This window comes from Schistocerca americana, chromosome 6, assembly GCF_021461395.2.
Source record: "Schistocerca americana isolate TAMUIC-IGC-003095 chromosome 6, iqSchAmer2.1, whole genome shotgun sequence".
Lineage (NCBI taxonomy): Eukaryota > Metazoa > Arthropoda > Insecta > Orthoptera > Acrididae > Schistocerca > Schistocerca americana.
The window spans coordinates 611,368,606-611,390,784 of NC_060124.1; positions in this window are offsets into that span (position 1 = coordinate 611,368,606).

The window sequence follows — 22,179 nt, forward strand, 5'->3', positions numbered from 1 at the left end:
ACATTCCCATGATTTTACGAGACGGTAAATGACGGCATCATTTGGAGACAATGTAACGGAGCTCCTCAAATTGCCTCCTAAATTGTTTATGTCCATTAGGAACAGCAGAGGGCCTACAACACTGCCGTGGGCAACGCCAAATATCACTTCCCTTCTACTCGTTGACTTCCGTCAGTTGTTACGAACTGTGACGTTTCTGATGGGAAACCACGAATGCAGTCGCACAACTGAGGCGACACTGCATAGCCACGCAGTTCATTTAGAAGTCGCTTGTGACGAACGGTGTCATAAGAGACTGCACACAAGGAGTCGAAGAAATGCACTACTGCACGATTACACAGCTCACAGCAAATAACTGGAAACAGTAACTGCAGTAAAATACCCAGGAGAAACCGTTCGTTGCGACGTAAAGTGGAACGCACACATAAAGACAATTGTAGAAAAAGCTGATACCAGACGGAGATTCACAGAGGGAATATTAAAGAAACGAAGGAAATGGCTTACAAAACAGTTGTTCAATCCATTCTTGAGTATTGGTCGTTAGCCTTGGACAGTCAGTGGGTTGGATTAGCAGAAGTGCTGGGCAAGAGCAGCGCTTTCGTCACGGGATCGGTTAGTCGGTGCGAGACAACCGCGCACATGCTTAATAAACTATAGTAGCAGGCGGAACAAGAGAGGCGTTGCGTATCGCGGAGAGGTTTACTGTTAACATTCCTATAGAGTACGTTCCGGAAGGAATCTGACGACAAATCACTTCCTCTCACGTATGTCTCGCGATACGAACACAATGAGAAAATCCGAGAAATTAGAGACGATACGGAGATTTGCCAACGATAATTCTTCCGAGGCGCTATTAGCGAAGAAACTAGAGAAGAGGGGGGTTCAGACAGGTGGTTTGCGGAGTGTAGATATAGATGTACAGAGACAAGACACACAGGAGACGCTGAGTCGTCCGTCGGCCGCCATGTTGTAACAAGACTGCGCGTGGGCTGTGCTGCTCGGTAGCGCCGCAAGGGCGAATGCAGCCGCCACTTGCTGACTGTAACAGGACGAGGTTCTCGCAGGAGACACCGCAGCGAAGCGGTTACGTATTTAAATGAGGGGATAAGTGAAGCGTTAATTGAAGATGGGCAGCAGCATTTTCAGCGGCTGCAGGGGCGACAGTCCGGATGATTGACTGATCTGCTTTTGTAACATCAACTAAAACGGCCTTGCTGTGCAGCTACTGCTAATGGCTGAAAGCAAGGGGAAACTACAGCCGTAATTTTTCCCGAAGGCAAGCAGCTCAACTGTATGAAAAAATGATGATGGCATGCTCTTGAGTAAAATATTTCGAAGGTAAAATAATCCGCCATTCGGATCTCCGGGTGGGGACTACTCAGGAGATGTCATCAGGAAAAAGAAAACTGGCGCTCTACGTATCGGATCGGAACTTGGAATGTTAGAGCCCTTAATCGGGCAGGTAGGTTAGAAAATTTAAAAGGAAAATGTGTGGGTTGAAGTTAGATGTGGTTAGTGAGGTTCGGTGGCAGCAGGAACAGGACTTCTAGTCAGGTGAATTCAGGGTTATAAATACAAAATCAAATAGGGGTAATGCAGAAGTAGGTTGAGTCATGAATAAGAAAATAGGAATGTAAGTAACCTACTATGAACAGCATAGTGACGCATTATCGTAGCCAAGATAGACACGAAGCTCACAATGGTACTAGTTTACAGGTCAACTATCTCCGGAGATGATGAAGAGATGGAAGAAATGTATGATGGGATAATAGAAATTGTTCAGACAGTTAAAGGAGACGAAAATTTAATTGTGACGGGGGATTGGAACTCGATAGTGGGAAAAGAAAGAGAAGGAAAAAATTGTAGTTGAATGTAGACTAGGAGAAAGAAATGAAGGAGGAAGCCGTCTGCTATAATTTTGCACAGAGCATGATTTAATCATTGCCAACATTTGGTTCAAGAATCATAAAAGAAGGCTGTATACGTCGAAGAGATGTGGAAACAACGGAATATTTCAGATTGAAACCAGACTTTAAATTGTAAGACATTTCCAGTGGTAGGTGTGGACTCAGCTGACAATTTATTGGCTATGACCTGTAGATTACAGCTAAACAAATTGCAAAAAAAGTCAGGAAATTAAGGAAGTGGGACCTGGATAAGCTGAAAGAACCAGAGGTTGTTGTAAGTTTCAGAGGGAGGATTTGGCAACGACAGACGAGAACGGGGGAAAGGAATACAGTAGAAGAATTTGTAAGTTTAAGAGATGAAAGGCAGCAGTGCATCAAATAGGTAAAAAGACAAGGCCTAGAACAAAGCCTTGGATAACATCGGAGATTTAATTGATGAAAGGAGAAAACATAAAAATGCATCAAATGAAACAGGAGAAATGGAATACAAACTTTAAAAAAATGAGACTGACAGAAAGCGCAAAACGGCGAAGAAGGAATGGCTAGATGACAAATGTAAAAGATATAAGAGGATGTATCACTAGGGGCATAATAGATGCTGCCTAGAGGAAAGTTAAAGTTGCCTTTGGAGGAAAGAAAAGCAGCTATATGAATATCAAGAGCTCAGATGCAAAACCAGTCCTAAGCAAAGAAGGGGAAGCTGGAAAGTAGGAGTATATAGAGGGTCTATTTGAGGGAGATGAACTTGCAGGCAATGTTATAAAAATGGAAGAGCACTTTGATGAAGGTGTGATGGGAGACATGATATAGCGAGAAGAATTTGACAGAGCATTGAAAGACCTAAGTTGAAAAAAGGCACCGTGAGTAGACCACTGCCCGTCAGACCTAAAGGTTTCCTTGGCAGAGCCCGCCACGACAAGACTCTTCCATCTGGTGTGTAAGATGTAAGAGACAGGCGAAATATTCCCAGGCTTCAAGAAGGATGTACGAGTAATAAGTACAGTTCCAAAGAAAGCAGGTGCTAACAGGTGTGAATATTACAGAACTATCAGTTTGACATGTCATGGCTGCAAAATACTAACAGGAATTCGTTATAGGAGAATGGAAAAACTAGTAGAAGCCGACATTTCGGAGAAATGTGGACACACGCGAGGCCATACTGACCGTACGACTTATCTTAGAAGATAGGTTAAGGAAATGCAAAGCATTTGTAGACTTGGAGAAAGCTTTTGAGGCCGGCTGGAGTGGCCGAGCGGTTAAAGGCGCTACAGTCTGGAACCGCACGACCGCTACGGTCGCAGCTTCGAATCCTGCCTCGGGCATGGATGTGTGTGATGTTCTTAGGTTAGTTAGGTTTAAGTAGTTCTAAGTTCTAGGGGACTTATAACCACAGCAGTTGAGTCCCATAGTGCTCAGAGCCATTTTGAAAGCTTTTGAGAATTTTGACTGGAATACTCTCTTTGAAATTCTGAAAGCAGTAGGGGTAAAATGCAGTGAGCGAAAGGCTATTTACAAGTACAGCAGTTGTAAGAACTGAGGGGCATGAAAAGGAAGCAGTGGTGAGAAAAGAGAGGGTTGCAGCCTATCTCCAATGTTATTCAATCTGCATATTGAGCAAGCAGTAAAGCAAACTAAAGAAAAATCTGGAAAAGGAATTAAAGTTCAGGGAGAAAAAATAAAAAATTTGATGTTTGCCAGTGACATTGTAATTCTGCCAGAGACAGCAAATTATTTGGAAGAGCAGCTGAATGGAAAGGACAGTGTCTTGAAAGATGGGTGCAAGAGGAACATCAACAAAAGAAAAACGAGGATAATGGAATGTAGTCGAATTAAATCAGGTGATGCTGAGGAAATTAGGTTAGGAAACGAGAAACTGAAAGTAGTAGATGAGTTTTGCTATTTTGGCATCAAAATAACTGACGAAGTAGAGAAGATACTAAATGTAGACTGACATGAGAAGAAAAGCGTTTCTGAGGAAAAGAAATTTGTTAACGTAGAAGTCTTTTTTGAAAGTATTTCTATGGAGTGTAGCAGTGTATGGAAATGAAACGTGGATGATAAAAAGTTTAAACAAAAAGAGAATAGAAGCCTTTGAAATGGGCTACAGAAGAATACTGAAGATTAGATGGGTAGATCACATAAGTAATGAGGAGGTACTGAGCAGAACTATGGGGAAATTTGTGGCCCAACTTGACTAGAAAAAAGGACCAATCGGTAGGACAGATCCTAAAACACCAAGGGATCACCAGTTTAGTACTAGAGGGAGGTGTGTGTGTGTGTGTGTGTGTGTGTGTGTGTGTGTGTGGGTGGGTGGGTGGGTGGGTAGGTGGAGGGGGGGGGGGGGGAAATCGTTGAGGAAGACAAAGAGATGAATACAGCAAGCAGATTCAAAAGGATGTAAGTGGCAGTTGTTGTTCGGAGATGAAGAGGCTTGCACAGGACAGGGTAGCATGGAGAGGTGCATCAAACCAGTCTTAGGACTGAAGACGACAACAGTAATTGAAGAAACCCAGCAACAAGCCACTTTATACATTACTTCATCGATCCAAGACAAGTTTCGGATTTTCGCCCAAATTTAACAGGCGTAATACACCTTACATCTACATTATTTTAAGTAGACTTAACTTTGTAGACTGCAGTATCCTTTTTCTCCTTATCTTGTAACTAGTTTTATCAGATTTATACAGAGTATGACGGGAACAAGTGGAGATATTTTTAAGTGGCACGTTAATATGTGGTGGTTTTTATTTCTCTGCATTCAATGGTCTTCCCACAAACACGTCAGAAACTTCACGAATAAGTGGACTAAACCTGACAGTATAAACTAATCGTTTTATGTCCGCGTGTCTACACTTTAACAACTGGCGTGCTACTCAGGGGAAAATAAGCGTAATAACCTAAAAACATACTTGTCAGAGGTGTCATTGTTAGTCTGCAAATGAAGTAAATACTGACGTAGTGCTGTTCATTAAACCTTCCTCAGTCGTCAATAGAAGTATCAGCACTTACAGCCCTTTAATAACATACACACTTTTAGATTTAGGTTTATGAGTATTTGCCAATGGAAACAAACAAAGGTCGGCCACGTTGCGAAAACAGCGCTGCCTGAGTATGACTGTGAATCTAAAAAAGTGTGAAACAACGAGTTACAACTTGCACGACAAAAGCAGCTGCAGTCGAAATAAAATAATGAATATGTAAGTGTATGACGGCAGCTGCAGATGGTCGCGCCCCAGGACGAATAAAGTTTCAGCGTGCGGTATCTCCTCGAGTGATTTCAGCGATTGCCACGGAGCTCAACGACCAGCTTCATGGAAACGTTAACGAATGAAACGGTTTCCTCCGAAGCAGCGTATTCCAGAGAGAGAGAAGTGCTTTCAGATCTTCCAGGTGGAACTCTCATTGGAGGAGCCAATGTCCACTGAGATTTTTGCACTTCTGTGCTACGCGTATTTATCGTCAGACGTGTCAATAAGCAACGAATAAGGATATGTAAGAGTTACAAATTAAACAAATTTTGTCATTTTGTGCGTGGGAACACTAAACGAAAAGTCGTAGTGGTTTTGCGTAAGTCACAACCCGAGCTGCAGTGTGTTGCACAGTAAGACCCTGACTACTGTTCGCCAGCAAAAATACAGAAATTTTTCTTCTTCTGCTAACAACATAAAAATTATACGAGGGACATTCCATAAAACACGGTAACTGTGATATATCGTGCGAACGGTTAGCATCACCGTAATCGCTATAAATACAATCGAAAGCCCGCGGGAAACGTTATCGAAATCAACGGACAGATTGCGACCACACGCAGGGGTGGTTCGTTGCCAGCGCCTGAACCGTTCGGCGTGTGGCTGGCCGTCTCCAGCGCCCACCCTACTCACCCGAGCCCAGTCCATGCGATTCCGGCCTCGTTCCACAACTGAGAGGACCATTGTGTGGGAGGCGCCTTGCAAACATGGTGAACGTCCTTACGGCATGTAGGCAACGCTAATGGCATTCAGCGCCTTCCCCATCGGTGGCGACGCTGAGTGTGTGTACTGGGGACCTATTCTGAAGCACAGTAATTGATTCTGATTCACATTTGTTCCATCTGCAATCGTGCACAATAAATTTACGCAGGGTTCCAGTGGGTGTGTTTCATTTCAACCTTGGCTGCGACCTCTCCTACTAGAATCCTATGTCATGTTGGCTTTTAGATACACACTGCCGTACCGGGTCAAGGCACATCGTGGATTCTCATGTTGTCGCATTATCACGAGACATACCATAGTTTCCACGACTTACAGTATGACCCTCGTACATGGAATCCACGCGTTCTTAAATGACAGATGTTACGAATGTCATTGAAGAGACATTATTAATGCCTTATCAGACTACTTTTCCATCTAAAAATAATTATTTGTAGAATCCCATAAGGTAGTTTTAAGGGTTCTTTTTTCGCGATTAAGTACCACTACCAGCGTCACATCTCCATTTGCAGGGAAGACCAGCATCTTCACTTGTACTTTTACAGCCAATAGCAGGGAAAAGTTGGCACGGTTGTAAACTGTCGTTCATAATTACGTCAGCTGTATCAGTAATAAACAGTAATTCATCTTCAGTAATACAGGGTCTACAAATAATGCTGTGAAAATGTAAATCGCGAATTACCGCCACAGATCCGATTTATAAGCTTTGTCTATATTGAATTGCGCGAAATGCGATGCCGAAGGAAGTGCAGATGGGCGGCGAGGGGTGACATGTTTTCGTGTTTAAATAATAAATACGTCATTCGGTCGGCATTCAGAGAATTATGGCAATCTGTACGCACTACGCTATAGTAGAAAGACATCCAACACAAGCCCTCAAGTGAACTCTCCGTCCTCCACAACAATGTTTCCAGAAACTCTGACTGCAAACAAATTGCTCGCTCAGTGTGTGAGCTGCCATCATTTAAACTGTAATAATGTCACATCTCAATAGAGCTTTGTGATGGGCGTTTGCGAAACATTAAAAAGGGACTTACGAAGAAACTATAAACTGCAGAAGGCTTAGGAATGATTTAGACTACTGGGTCTAGAAGAGGAACTAAATAGTATCAGATGCAGTACCGCTGAGGCATCGAGGGTGCTGCAGCAGATGGCGCTGCGTCGCCACTATCGAGGTCGTTGCGAGAGCCAGCCGCGACACAGGTATTGCACGGCCCGTGCAGGGTACACGAGGCAGGCGAAATACCTTCAGGTTCAAGGAGAATGTAATAATTCTAGTTACGAAGAGGTGTGGTACTTACAGGTATGAATAATTCCGAACAAACACAGTTACAAAATTCTGACACGATATATTTGGAGGAGAAAAGAAAAACTTGTTGAATCCGACCTCGACGAAGATCAATTTGGGTTCTGGAGAAGAGTATAACGCGCGAGGCAGTACCGACCTTCGTCAGTTTAGGAAATAGGTTAAAAAAAGTCAATCATTGAAGATAAAGACCGAAACCGGTACGAGAATAAATATCGTTCCCACAGTTATCACGGTCTCGCGGTTGCGTTCTCGCTTCCCGAGAACGGAGTCCCGGGTTCGATTACCGGCGGGTCAGGGATTTTCACCTGCCTCGAGATGACTAGGTGTTTGTATTCTTTTCATCATTCACGAAAATGGCGAAATTGGACTGAGCAAAGGTTGGGAAACTGTACGGGCGCTGATAACCGCGCAGTTGAGCGCGCCACACACTAAACATCATCATCAACATCAACATCACCACAGGCAGCAACAGTGTAGCGCATTTCGTAAAATTACATACTGTTGACTAGCGTCTAAATAAGATTTTCAGTCTGGAAAAGAGGCTATAAGAAGAGCATCAACAAAATTAAACAAGAGCAATGGAATGAGGTGCAATCAGATCAGGCGATGCTGACAGAGCTAGATTAGCAAATGAGACGCTAAAAGTACTTGAAAAATTTTGCTGTTTCAGCAGCAAAACGACTAATAACGTCAGATGTAGAGAGGGCAGAAAATGCAGTCAGACTACAGGAAGAAAAGCATTTCTGAAAAAGAGAGTTTTGTTAGCATGTAATGTGAAATCAAGTATTAGGAAGTCTTTCGTGAAGGTATTTTTGTGGAGCGTGGCCTTGTGCAGAACTGAAACGTGGATTATAAGCATCTAAACTCAAACGAGAAGAGAGTAGTAGCATTTTAAATGTGGTGCCACAGAAGGATGTTGAAGATTACTTGAGTAGATCTAATAAATAAGGGCGTATTGGGGAAAAAGGAAATTTATGGCACAACGTGAAGGAAAGAATAGTTCGATTTATGAGATAGATCCTGATGCACCAAGGAATCGTCGGTTCTGTAGATGAAGGACGTGTGAGGGGTAAAAATTGTGGAGAGGGACTTACGCTCGGATACGGTAAGCAAGCTGAAGTGGATCTAGGCTGCAGCAGTTGTACAGAGATTACATTAGATTAGATTCAGTTTTCGTTGCATAGAGACAAAAAATGAGTTGATTCTCGTGGGTGTGGAACATGTCAGGAAGTATTAACATAAAAGCCATAAAACATTAGAATGTAATTTTTACTACCCTGATCATTTGGCAGGAGATTGTCAGAGTAGGTGAGTGCAGTACAGTAGACGGGAACAGTTAGTATTTACAAAGTGAAACATCGTTTACGCACTATTAATAAATTTATTAAACACAAAATACCTAATCTTGACTGTTGTGACAAGTGCTGTCAAAACTGAAATCTAATAGACATTTTTACTTAAGCTGGCCTAATAGTCTCTGTTAATATATTCATCTATAGAGTTGCCTATCAAAAAGTCTTTCAAACTCTGTTTAAACCGTGCTTTATCTGGAACCAAGTTTTTAATGGTTGCTGGCAATTTATTGAAAATATCTGTTCCTGAATATTGGACCCTTTTTTGGACCGAGCTGAGTGGTTTTAGGTCTTTATGTAGATTGTTCTCATTCCTAGTATTGAAACTATGTATTGAGCTATTGGTTGGAAACAGAGATGTATTATTTGCAAGTAATTTCATTAAGGAATAAATATACTGAGAAGCAGTGGTTAGACCACAAAATTCGTCGAACAGGTTTCCACATGATTTTCTTCAATTAACACCACAGCTGATTCTTATTACACGCTTTTGCACGCTAAAAACTTTTGCTCGGTATGATTAGTTACTCCAGAATATGATCCCGTATGACATAGCAGAATGAAAGTAAGCAAAATATGCAAGTTTTTAAATATTTATATCTGACTCCATTCTCACTGCAAATACAGACTTGTTTAGGCGCTTAAGCAATTCTGTGGTATGCCCTTCCCAACTGAATTTATTATCTGCATGTCTTCATATGTTATACACATGCTGGAAGGAAATCTCTTACAGGTTCTGAACTGCATATAGTGGGTCTTTTCGAAGTTTAGTGACAGTGAATTGCCTTTAAACCATTTATTAAAGTCAGTAGAAATTTGATTGGCAGCTATTTCTAAATCTGTACTAGATTAGCTACTTATTGCAATATTTGTATCATCTGCACACAAACCTAACTTACTATCTGGCAATGTAACAGACGAAAGGTCATTAATATACGCAAGAAAAAGCAATGGACCCGAGATGGAACCTCGAGGAGCACTACATGTAAATAATTGCTAGCCAGATGAAGACTGACTCCTTATTACAGACGTACTTCGCAACGAGACCCTTTGTTTCCTGTTAGTTGCTTAGGACTCAAACCATTTCGCAGCATTGCCGTTGACACCATAATATTCTAAATTACTAAAGAAAATGCTGTATTTTACACAGTCAAAGGCTTTTGACAGGTCACAGCAAATGCCAGTAGTTGCTACTTTACGAACAGCTCAGCAGGATGGGTGAGAATGGAGGAGTGCATCAAACCGGAAGAAAGGAGGGGGATGAGAGGGAGGTGCAGGCAGTGCGTGTTGAGGGACAGCCTTGGCCGGGTGGGCGTTGGGTGTGGCAGGCTGGAGAGTGGAAGACGAGGCGAGGGCAGAACCCGGCCTGGGGTCCAGAGGTTCGCTGGCGGCTTTGTGCCGCTGCTCGCCGCTCGCCTCGCCGGTAGCCTGCCCCCGCGTTCCGCTTTTGTCACGGGCCGCCGCTCAATCAGTGAGGACAATGGCTGGCTGGCGGCGCGCCTGCCGCTGCCGCCGCCACCTCACGAGCTCTGCCGCGGCTCTGCTATCGCACCTCCAAAGTTCACCTCCACACTGCGCAGGCAGTCGCTCTCTACTCGGTGGCACGGTCGTTAGCCCCATATCCGAGTTAACGCAAACCGAACAGAATACGAAAATGCGTAACAAAAAAAGAAAATGGGAAAAGGACGGTCGAATGTCTTTGTGAAATGATTTGTCTTCAGATAAGAAATAAAACAGATTAGAGAAACACGTAAGGAGACCACTAAGTGAATCTCCGCTGTACAGAAATCCTCTAGCACTTTCAGAAATTCTAAGAAGATTAACTTAAACGTTGAACTTTAAATTCTCAGCCGGTACGTCACTCGCTGTACACGATTTCGAGCATCATTCAAAGGCGTGTCAAATGTTCTCTAATACATTTTATTTCTTATTTTTAGGCAAATAATTTCACAAAACGTTTCACCGTTTTCCTTATTTATTTATTTTTTACTAGGTCCACAACTTTGCTTCCGCCGTTTTTTTTTTGAAATTCGAGGCTTTATTGTGAAAAACTTTTAAAAAATTGTAATTTTTAGTGTTGCCCATCGCTGGCCACTACATTATCCCATCATTCGGATGGCATACGCATCCCGTGGCGGAAAAACTGAGCACCTTTTGTGGCGATCCGTGAATCGCTTCAAATGGTTCAAATGGCTCTAAGCACTGCAGGACTTAACATCTGAGGTCATCAGTCCCCCAAACGTAGAACTACTTAAACCTAACTAACCTAAGGACATCACAGACATCCATGCCTGAGGCAGCATTCGAACCCTAGAACCGCTCGACTACAGCTGCTGAATCGATTCAATTTTGCGCTTGTTCATATGATCGGAAGTGCTGCTCAGCCAGACTGTATGCCACTGATCGAAAAAGAAGGTAGTCAGAGAGAGAGCAACGTATGGAGAATACGGTGGGAGGGATAGGTCTTCTCATTTCAACGTTTCCATGTGTATTTTGGCGGGTTTTGCGACATGGGGTCGAGCTCTGACATGCTGCAAAATTACCTTTACATGTCTATCGCTGTATTGTGGCCGCTTGTGTTCAGTGTTGGGCTCGAACGCATCAATTGCTTTCGATAATGGTCTCCTGTAACTGTCTGTTTCACTAGCTACGAAAACGTTCTGTCTTTCACCGTCTTCGACATCAGAATCACCGTTCTTAAGGCGTTGAAAACATTCTCTGCACGTTCTTTCACTAATAGTTCCCTCACCATGCTTACCAAACATTTTAGGAGTCACAGTCGGAGATTTCTTCATGTTAATGCAGAAAATTAAAACTTCCTGCAAATGGCGAGAAATGGGTACGTAAGTTGACGTACTTAATCGAGAATAACCTTATGATACAATCACAAATCGATTAATATTTTCATTGGATTACGTTTACAGATGCCAAGTTTATTGTCTTAGACCTATGACCAACCACCTGAACCCCACTTGCCGCTAATACCGTCCATAGCAAAACGGTGGAAACAAAGTTGTAGACCTAATATTTTCAACTTTTGTTCACGAAATATACACTACTGGTCATTAAAATTGCTACACTAAGAAGAAATGCAGATGGTAAGCGGGTATTCATTGGACAAAAATAGTATACTAGAACTGACATATGATTACATTTTCAAGCAGTTTGGATGCATAGATCCTGAGAAATCAGTACCCAGAACAACCACCTCTGGCCGTAATAACGGCCTTGATACGCCTGGGCATTGAGTCAAACAGAGCTTGGATGGCGTGTACAGGTACAGCTGTCCATGCAGCTTCAACACGATACCACAGTTCATCAACAGTAGTGACTGGCGTATTGTGACGAGCCAGTTGCTCCGCCAACATTGACCAGACGTTTTCAGTTGGTGAAAGATCTGGAGAATGTGTTGGCCAGGGCAGCAGTCGAACATTTTCTGTATCCAGAAAGGTCCGTACAGGACCTGCAACATGCGGTCGTGTATTAACCTGCTGAAATGTAGGCTTTCGCAGGGATCGAATGAAGGGTAGAGCCACGGGTCGTAACACATCTGAAATGTAATGTCCACTGTTCAATGCGCCGTCAATGCGAACAAGAGGTGACCGAGACGTGTAACCAATGGTACCCCATACCATCACGCCAGGTGATACGCCAGTATGGCGATGAGGAGTACACGTTTCCAATGTGCGTTCACCGCGATATCACCAAACACGGATGCAACGATCATGATGCCGGCCGAAGTGGCTGCGCGGTTCTGGCGCTGCAGTCTGGAACCGCGAGACCGCTACGGTCGCAGGTTCGAATCCTGCCTCGGGCATGGATGTGTGTGATGTCCTTAGGTTAGTTAGGTTTAAGTAGTTCTGAGTTCTAGGGGACTAATGACCTCAGCAGTTGAGTCCCATAGTGCTCAGAGCCATTTGAACCATTTGAACGATCATGATGCTGTAAACAGAACCTGGATTCATCCGAAAAAAATGAGGTTTTGCCATTCGTGCACCCAGGATCGTCGTTGAGTACACAATCGCAGGCGCTCATGTCTGTGATGCACCGTCAAGGGTAACCGCAGCCATGGTCACCGAGCTGGTAGTCCATTCTGCTGCAAACGTCGTCGAACTGTTCGTGCAGATGGTGGTCGTCTTGCTAACGTCCCCATCTGTTGACTCAGAGATCGAGACGTGGCTGCACGATCCGTTACAGCCATGCGGATAAGATGCCTGTCATCTCGACTGCTAGTGATACGAGGCCGTTGGGATCCAGCACAGCGTTCCGTATTACCCCCCTGAACCCACCGATTCCATATTCTGCCAACAGTCACTGGATTTCGACCAACGCGAGCAGCAATGTCGCGATACTATAAACCGCAATCGCGATAGGCTACAATCTGACCTTTATCAAAGTCGGAAACGTGATGGTACGCATTTCTCCTCCTTACACGAGGCATCACAACAACGTTTCACCAGGCAACGCCGGTCAACTGCTGTTTGTGTATGAGAAATCGGTTGGAAACTTTCCTCATGTCAGCACGTTGCAGGTGTCGCCACCGGCGCCAACCTTGTGTGAACGCTCTGAAAAGCTAATCGTTCGCATATCACTGCATCTTCTTCCTTTCGGTTAAATTTCGCGACTGTAGCACGTCATCTTCGTGGTGTAGCAATTTTAATGGCCCAGTAGTGTAATATATTTAGCCCTCCGACAGTTGCGCCCCTTTGCCTGCTGCACCTTCGACGTGCTTTACGTGCCCATTAAAAAAAATTCTAAACTTATGGATGCTTTGGAAAACTTTTGATAAAATAGGAGACAGCATATTTTACGTAAATAACAAACTTTATTGAATTATAAACAGCAAATAAGTGATATGGACTGCGGAAGTACTCATAGCTGATTGCTACGGCACCAGTGACGTGCGCGAATAACCGAAAGTTAAATATTGATCGGGATTCTACTGTTATTAAGAATATATAGGTGTGTGTGTGTGTGTGTGTGTGTGTGTATGTTTGTGTGTGTGTGTGTGTGTGTGTGTGTGTGTTCTCTTAGTAACAGTAAAATCCCGATCACAGTAACTGACAGTAAGAGGAAAATTATGTCAACTTGGCCTAGCAATAGAATGAGGATGCGGACCGAGATGAGTATTTTCTGTAATGAGTTCGACCGCTGGTCGAATACAAAGTGAGGTATAGCCTCCTCTTCATACGACAACAGGAGAGAGATCATCAGGTCGACAACGAAAAAAATTTGTAGAATTGACGTCGGGTCACAACGGACGTCAACGGACGGCAGCGTCAAGTGACGGCGTGTTCACACGTAAACACGGTACATCACACTACTTAGCTCAAAACCGAACGTCAAAAGTTAGGATATGAGATGCAGCGCGTCATAACAAAGGTTGCTATATGATGGGGCGAATAAATCAGGACGGATGTCACTAAAGGAGCTAGCAAATAAACACTAGTTTATTAACAAACAAAGCAAAATTCGTAACTCGAGTACTTGCAAAGGTAGCAAAGTAAATTACCTACATTTCTGAGAAGCGAAGGAACAGAAAAAGATGTAGAGTGGTGTTGGTTGGGTGAATAGCTATAGCTATATCTAAGCTCTCTGTCGTTTGTCCTCTTAAGAATATAAATCAATACAGATCATCGAAAAATGGATGAAATTGCCTTCGGAAATGTACCGGCTATCATTGTCCCCTAGCACATCTCTCACCCGCTGATCTTCTGCCCCAGGCGTCGGACCTGGTATCTTTCAACAGGTGTTTCACGCCTAGTAAAAAGCTGATTGACAAAAAGGGACGACAGGAACACTACAGGTCAATGAAAGTCAGTACAGTCCAGCAATGAGAGGTAGCCCTATAAATCAGAACTAGGCACAAAAATGCAGCCGCTGGGCGAGCAAAGTACTTTCTGTAGAGGGGATAGGGAGAATAATGTGAACACGTGTACTTACTTGGGAATGTTTATTAATAACGGGTTCGATTCCCTTTTACCCGTGACACAGCCGCGATTCTTCTTGGAACGCTGGTATATAATGTTTGTATAGTCCCCAGTGCCACTCCTCGATCTGAACCTCTTCTGCCTCCTGTAGTAACGAGGGAGGCGGAAATCTGCTCCAGGGTCTGTGCTCCAGTACCGCCCACGAGGGTTCCATAATGCTCAAGACCGGGGACTGTGCTGGCCAGGGAGGACGCCGCAGTTCAGTTACATGCTCCTCATATTACGATTGTACTGTCCTGGCTGTGTGAATGGGTGTATTATCGTCCTGAAATAAGAAGTCATTGTTGGGGAACAACATTTGAATCATGGGGTGCACCTGACCGCCTAAAACGTTCACATAATCCTTGGCTGCAACACGGCCTTGGAGAGTAATGATGGAACCAGCAGAATACCACTAAATGGCTGCCCACACCATCACACTTCCTCCTCCATGCTTAACAGAATGAAGCAGTCAGTATTGTAGGCTTCTTTTGGCGTTCTCCAGAAGTAAACCCGACCCGATGTTGGAATTAACGAAAACGTTGACTCGTCGGACCTAATGACGTGTTTCCACTGATCAGCCGTCAAGGATTTACGCTCCGGACACCATGTTTTACGCTTCTTGTGGTTGTCGTCACTAATGGTTTCGGTACTGCAGCTCGTCCACGAATATTCGCTTTACGGAGTTCTCGGCAGACAGTGTCGATAGATATGGGGTCTCGAAGATGGCTACTGAGCTCTGCAGTCATTTCGGACGAAGTAGTCTTGTGTTGTTTTGACACATATCGTATTAGCGTTCGATGATCTCTGTCATATAGTTTTGATTTGGGCACACTATTATGTTCACACGATGATGTTTTTCCATGCTTTGTGTAGGCTGTCATGGCTGTTGAAACAGTTGCTCTTGAAGCGCTGAATAAGTTGGGTGTCTCGGTTACTGACGCTGCAACTAATGCCCCCCCCCAGTCAGCCCTCTTTGGAACTCTGTTAGGTCTTTCACTGCACGTCGACCTCGGCCTCGGAATGGAAATAGGAATCGTACCCGATTCGTAGTAAACAACCTGCACTGATGTCTAGTCCGTACTGAACACGCACTGTCCAGGGGGACACGCACCTTGCCCGCGTTGTCGGCCGTCAAACACAGCCACCCGCCACTGCCACTGCCACTGTTCACGCTGCTTTGCCTAACCGCTGTAGGACAAGCCCAAAGGACAAAAATTCACACAAGCAGTGATGTCTGCAGTATGAAGAACAGGCCCTAGAGAGAGCGTAAAATGACTCGGCACGAGTCAGTCCGACGTAAGGAGAACGCGGCCACAGCAGCGGGAGTCCCGCCACACGCCACACGCAGGTAGCGCCCGCCTGCAGCGCCGGCACCTCGACGGCAGAGCCGCGGCCGTCGTAGCAGCGGCGTGCTTCGTAGTTCTGAACGTCGCGAGCGGCTCACAGACGGCTACCACGAGGCTGTCGATTGGTAGTGGAAAACAACGCGTGCCACAAAAGGAGGTAAAAGCTGCACGATCAGCTCGCCATGTCGACACCTTCAGAAGCTGCGACGGAATGTGCTGGAGAGTTGCTCTCCGGATACTTAAAGACACTGTCGCCGAAACACAGTGCACCTCCTCGGTATACGAAAAGGTCCTTGCAGTCAACCTATCTTGCCAAATGGAGCGACGGGATTCCAGTCTTCAAGTTTGGTGGCCCGAGAAGTGGCGGATTCCCAGAACGCGGGAAACTTTGTGTGCTTTGTGTGTCTCCGCCACCGCATGGCTTCAGCGACGATTGGAAATGACGGTCAGAAACTCGAGCTCGACTCCGCCATCTTGGGAATTTTCTGTATCCCCTCCAATCGATGATCCTTTTGTAGACAAATCTTCGGAAGTGACTGCGGACCTGGGAAAATTAGTTTAGTAACATTAAATGGGTAATTAAGATTGATATCTTGTCAGTTAATTAACTGAGCGGTCCCAGTATTTTCTTGGAATTCTATTGGAATCTGTGATCAGAATTAAAGGATGATTTTCATTAGGCTCACTTCCTTCGCGATGGGGACTGGTCTGGACACATACCGCAGCCTCGCCAGCTGAGTTATGTGCTCGACGCAGTCACTGTATTACAAACTGCAGTCCAGTCACTTCAACACCTCAACATTTATTTTCTCGACAGCCAACTCTCGAATGTCCGCATTAATGCGGACCGGGGACTGAACCAATAATCGAAAAACATGGATAACAGAAAAAAAATCCTGATAATCCAAAATACACATGTTTTCACCGGAAACTGCTATCTACTATATTTACGATACGTGTGCGTATCACTTAGAAAGTTCATTGCTTTACGAACGCTGTACCTGCTGAAAACAGATAACTTATAAAATTACCTTTACAATACACTGTGTTATGTATAACTTTTTTCTGGCCACTTTTTGGAAATAACAGTCCACCTTTCCTTTTTTTTCTGACGTTAGTTCTCGTTTTGTGCAGAGCCAGAACAACGGTACAGCCAAGCGAATTTTGTCCTGCAGACACCAAAAACATCTCAATGCATTTCAGAGACTCTTGTCCGGGACTTGAGCGAAAATGAATGCTGGTCTGGCTCCATTGTAACGTCGTAGGAAGTCAGAGGAAGTAGAAGCGATATTCAGTTACTGAGGTCAGGTGAGTGGAACAGACACGAATGTTGTCGTACTAGGAAATAACCTGGACTTCAAACAGCTGCTATTTAAACAGTTTATTTCACACGTTTTAACTTTCTGGAGGAGGTGTGTTGCAGAGGCTTTACCCTTATGGCCCGCTGTCCTAAATCCACCAAGAGACACTTGCATCATAGCAAACCGATAAGATCAGTCCGACAGTATTGTCCCCGGCCGTCAGAGGCGAGTGCTGTTCCGCGACTCGTTTTGCTCACTTACAGAGGGTACGTGTGTCTCACTCAGTCCTCTGTTGCAATGCATTTGAAAAGAATACTGACTCGTCCAGTTATTGCCTACGCATTTGCATTACAACTTACACCTTACGGTTTACATTAGTCTACAACAACAAGAACCCAGCATCTACGGCACCAGCCGCAACGTACCGATGCATTACAGCAGCGGCTCGATGTGGCGACTACCGACGGTGTTACACACATTCTACGTCCCAAGCGTGTTCTGGTACACTCTCTCCGTCCCGCCTGGTGTCTCTTCAATGTCTTGTGCAACGACCAGAACTCGTGCCAGCAGATCTTCCTCTGTCTCTTCATACGACCCCACAAGAAGCAGTGCATAGGGGACGAATCCGACGATGGTGGCGGCCACGCGATTGGACCATCACGGCCTATCCATCTATCACCATACCGTCTATTGAAATGTCTCCGGACAGCCAGCGAAAAGTGAGGTAGTGCTCCATCATGCTGAAAGCACGTTTTCTGACGGACATTGCGTGGCACAACTTCCAAGAACGGGTCCAGTACGTGCCGTAGGAAGACTAAGTATACGGGGCCCGCGAGCTTGGGTGGAAGCAGGTGTGGTCCAATCACGTGACCGTCCAGAATACCTGCCCACACGTTAATGCCAAACATGTCTTGAAACTGAACAGGCGTGGCACGAGGGTTTTCGTTCGCCCAGACATGGCTATTTCGAGCATTCGGAACACAATCCCTTGTGAACCTACTCTCATTTCAGAAGAGAACTCTACGTGGAAACAGGGGCGCGTCGATGCAACGGTGCAGGAACCGTGTGCAGAAGGCGACGCGTTGTGGAAAGTCTGCTGGACCCGCAGCGTGTACCCTCTGTAAGTGGTACGGATGTAATTCTTGCTCGTGCACGACGTCCAAGACGGTACTGTGACTAGCAGCCATTGCACGCGCAATTGTTCGCGAACTCGTTGACGGGCCATCTTCAACGCGACGCAGTACGCCTTCTTCAAATTATGGAGTGCGGCGTCGCCGTGGAGCATCACAGTCCTGCCTCATCACGCTGAAGGTACCCGTTTCTCGTAGCTGTTGTGTAACTTGGGCTAACAGTCTGTGTGATGGAGTGTGACGGTGTGGAAAACATTCGCGATACAGCCGACTAGCAGCTCTTCCATTACCTCCAGCTTCCCCGTACGCAAGGAGCACGTCTATGTATTCCGCAGACGTGTACTGCACCATGTTTCCTCTGTGGGTGATGCACAGGTGTTGACTCGGCCTCACAGCAAGGCAGACAATAAGCCACATCAGGGGATCGTTTGACGTAGTACACGTCATCGTGTCTACCCTGTTGCATACCACGACAGGGAACTCTGAGACGTTTCTCTTGCCCTAAGCAGACGTTGACGAGGTACACATCTGAACTGAAACTGTCGTAGGACGAAAACGATACGATTCCGGACACGGGTTCCTATTCAAAATGTTGTGTACTCGCTACCCTCTACATGTCCTAGAAGTTTGTAACGGGAATTTGCAACCAGCCTGTGTATACCAGCTCACTACTGGAATACGAGTGCTGTCCGCTCTTGTTCTTCTGACTACAGACCACAGGCAACCAAGCACACCCGCTGCTCTGTACTTCTCCTAGCCGCTTGTTCTCCTAGCCAGAACACAGTTCTCTTCGCAGCTGCACGGCGCTCGGTGCTGTGGCAGTGTGGCTTCGCTAACGGACCCCGAGGCGTCTAGCCACGCCTTTCGACTCCGGTTGCTCTTGTGCTGCAACGGCTACCACAACACTGCTCATACCTGTGATGATGGTCCCTTTCGTGTTCAAATGCCGTTGTATCACACAGCTCCTGCATCCCTAAGTTCTGGAAACTTGCAGCTTCGTTTGCAGAGATATTCAGCACGCACGTCGCCTCTCGGTGGGTACGTCCATACTTGAGCTGCGCCACTTTCCCCTCCTGTCCACGGTGGCAGCGCTACGTTTGCTCGTCCGAGCCACTTTCCGCCAGATTCCGTGTAATATTAGTACACAGGTGGAGCACCTTCACGATCCCATCAGCAACGTGCCTTCCCTTGTATCTAACGTTAACGAGATTTTACAGTGCTGATGTATGCGATAATAGGTCCGCAATCACCTCATTTTCGAACTCTCCCTCGCACTCATTCATATAAACAGCAAATCGGCGATTATCGAGTCTTCCGGCGCTAAAACCTGAGTGAGATGAATAATGGCGTCTTCTGCATGAGAATATTGGTTATAGTTATAACAGAATAATCTAGAGTTCTTTTTTTATTTTTAAAAAAATCGACGAACTACGCATAGAAAATCCGCACTCGGATAATCGGGAGCTTGCTGTACAGGAGGCCATAATTGGCACTTTTTTACTTTATCCAATACGTTTTGTTTTCTTTCTAGACACGACATAACCTAAAAAAATTGCTGCACTTTTTCCGTTACATGCAGCTGACAGTTTCACTGTTAATAAGAGGAATTTTTGTTGAAAATTGTGTCAGCTGTTTACGTTGCTTTTGGCTCACCGTGTCACGACACCTCGTCCCGAGCCGGACCGCACCTCGCCCTCAGCCAGCGGCTGCGAGGAGGGGGGGCAGGGGGAGATTCGGCGGAGCTGGGCTGCACTCGCTCGGTCGCTCCCGTCGCTCCTCGCCGAGTCCGAACCGCGCTGTGCGGCGTGCGAACAGTAGCTGTGTACTACGTACCACGGCGACACAGAGGAACTCGAGACGACCGCTGTGGTTCAGGCCACTGGCGGCTGTCGTACGCGGAAACAGATTGCCCCACAAAAGCCAAGTAAGCTACGGCGGGCGCGCGCCACAGGAGACTTCGAATATCCTCTCGCCGTCTAACACCACCAGCTTGGCCGGTCAGATTTTTCAAATTTTTGGTTTAGTTAAGATTAGTAATTTAAACTTTCCCGTGACGGTAGCGAAAAAAAAAAGACTTCGGTAAGCGTTATCCAAAAATTAATTACGTTCTCACTCCGATGTAAACTTAACCCTTACAAGCGCAATACTCTCGTGGTACGAATGCTAGAAAAAACAAAACAATTCGATTGTGACCTTAACGCTATTAAAATTTTGTAAATTTTGAAGTAAAATTTACAAAAACGTCACTTTTACAATTCCTATGTGCAAAAACAACAACAACAACAACAACGACAATAATGAGACTGACTAAGTCGGTGGCCAAGGAGGGCGGGAGGTCGTGTAAAATTTCGAACGGTGCGCCAGTTTGAGGTTTGACAGACGACAAGCGTCCCGACTTCCCCTACAGTTGTGCGGCGCGTTGACGACCAGTACGACCCACTACAGCTGGGACGTGGCCACCGGCTCGTTCGTTTGCGTGTGGCGGCGTGTGCTGGACACTGACGCAAAGCAACAGTCACTGCTGCCTAACCGAGTCCTTATATTTGTTAGGAACGCTTCGGGCTGAAATTTTACTTCGTGATCTGATTGACGATTATTAGGTGAGCAGAGTCCTCCGTCGACAAACGAACAGCCTTCAAACGACAACGAGACAAAAAATGCCAGAAGAAAAAAAAAGTAGTCGAAAAGAATGGAACATCCGCACTCGATCTGTCGAAAAACCGGGACTACCACACGAACTCACGTCAAACAGAAACGCCTCGTCAGACATGCAAACTCTTAATTTCTCCTCTGTGACCATTATGAGGAAACAATTGCTACTTCGTCAACCAAAAATGAGGAGTCAGTAATGACAGCATTTTACACATGTGTCGGTTAGTTAGCAATAATGCTGAGTAGGAAAAAAATTGAGGTTAACATTCAATTTTTGACATATACTGCTTATCATTTGCAAATAATTTCCGATGTGTTTATAAAAATGTTGTAATATTAAAATATACTGTTAATATAATTTTGATTTCCTTTAAATTTCGAGAGGCTATCAGAGTCCTTACAGCCCCTGATGATATCGCCAGCACTGTTTTGGACCACAGTCGAGTGTCAACAAAACAAAACTTCACCGTGGATGCAGATACTCGCGGTGCAACTGTGTCTTGTACGATACTGCTGGCAGGTCGCTGCAGGATTATTTTTATATTATCCTTTCGTCGGGTAGTCGGTGGATAACGCAGAACTGCTGATACCTGTCCCAAAGCGTGAGATGGAAAAACTCTAGAGAATGTCAGTTTCTCGCCGGTACAGCCACTTGCAGTGTACTGAAGTTAGTCTCGTATGTAATGATGATGACTTGTCTCATGTTTGTGTGACCACTGCGGTGACCATTTGGAACAATGTACTGCGCGCAGACTCGTTCACCTGTGCGGCTAGCCAGGTTGAGTGAATGTTGTTTAACCAACCGCAGGTGCCTCAGCTGTATTCTACCGGGAAGCCTCCGGTTCTGCCAGTTCCTTTTCGGTATTCTTTTCCCTGCACAAATGCACGCAGCAGCGGCAGCTGATTTCCTCCACGGTGGCTCCTCGCAGCCCCTCCACACACACAGCCGCGAGTGAACCCTTTAATGCGGGCCGTGACAGTCCGAAGAGACTTGTAACGAAGTCACTGTATAGAACATACATAAATACGTACATAAAAGGGCGTAATAGTACGTCGAGACGCCGAGTAGAGTAATATCGTACAGACGGCAGCGGCCACTTTCCGAACCATCGAACCCTTACTGTCTGACCATTTCCAGTCACCCGAGATGTCGCCAACTGAATGCTAGACGAATTCTCTGCCTATCCACATCTACAAACTGTTGGCTCTCAAGCAATCCAGAATCTTCTTCAGTGCAGAAGC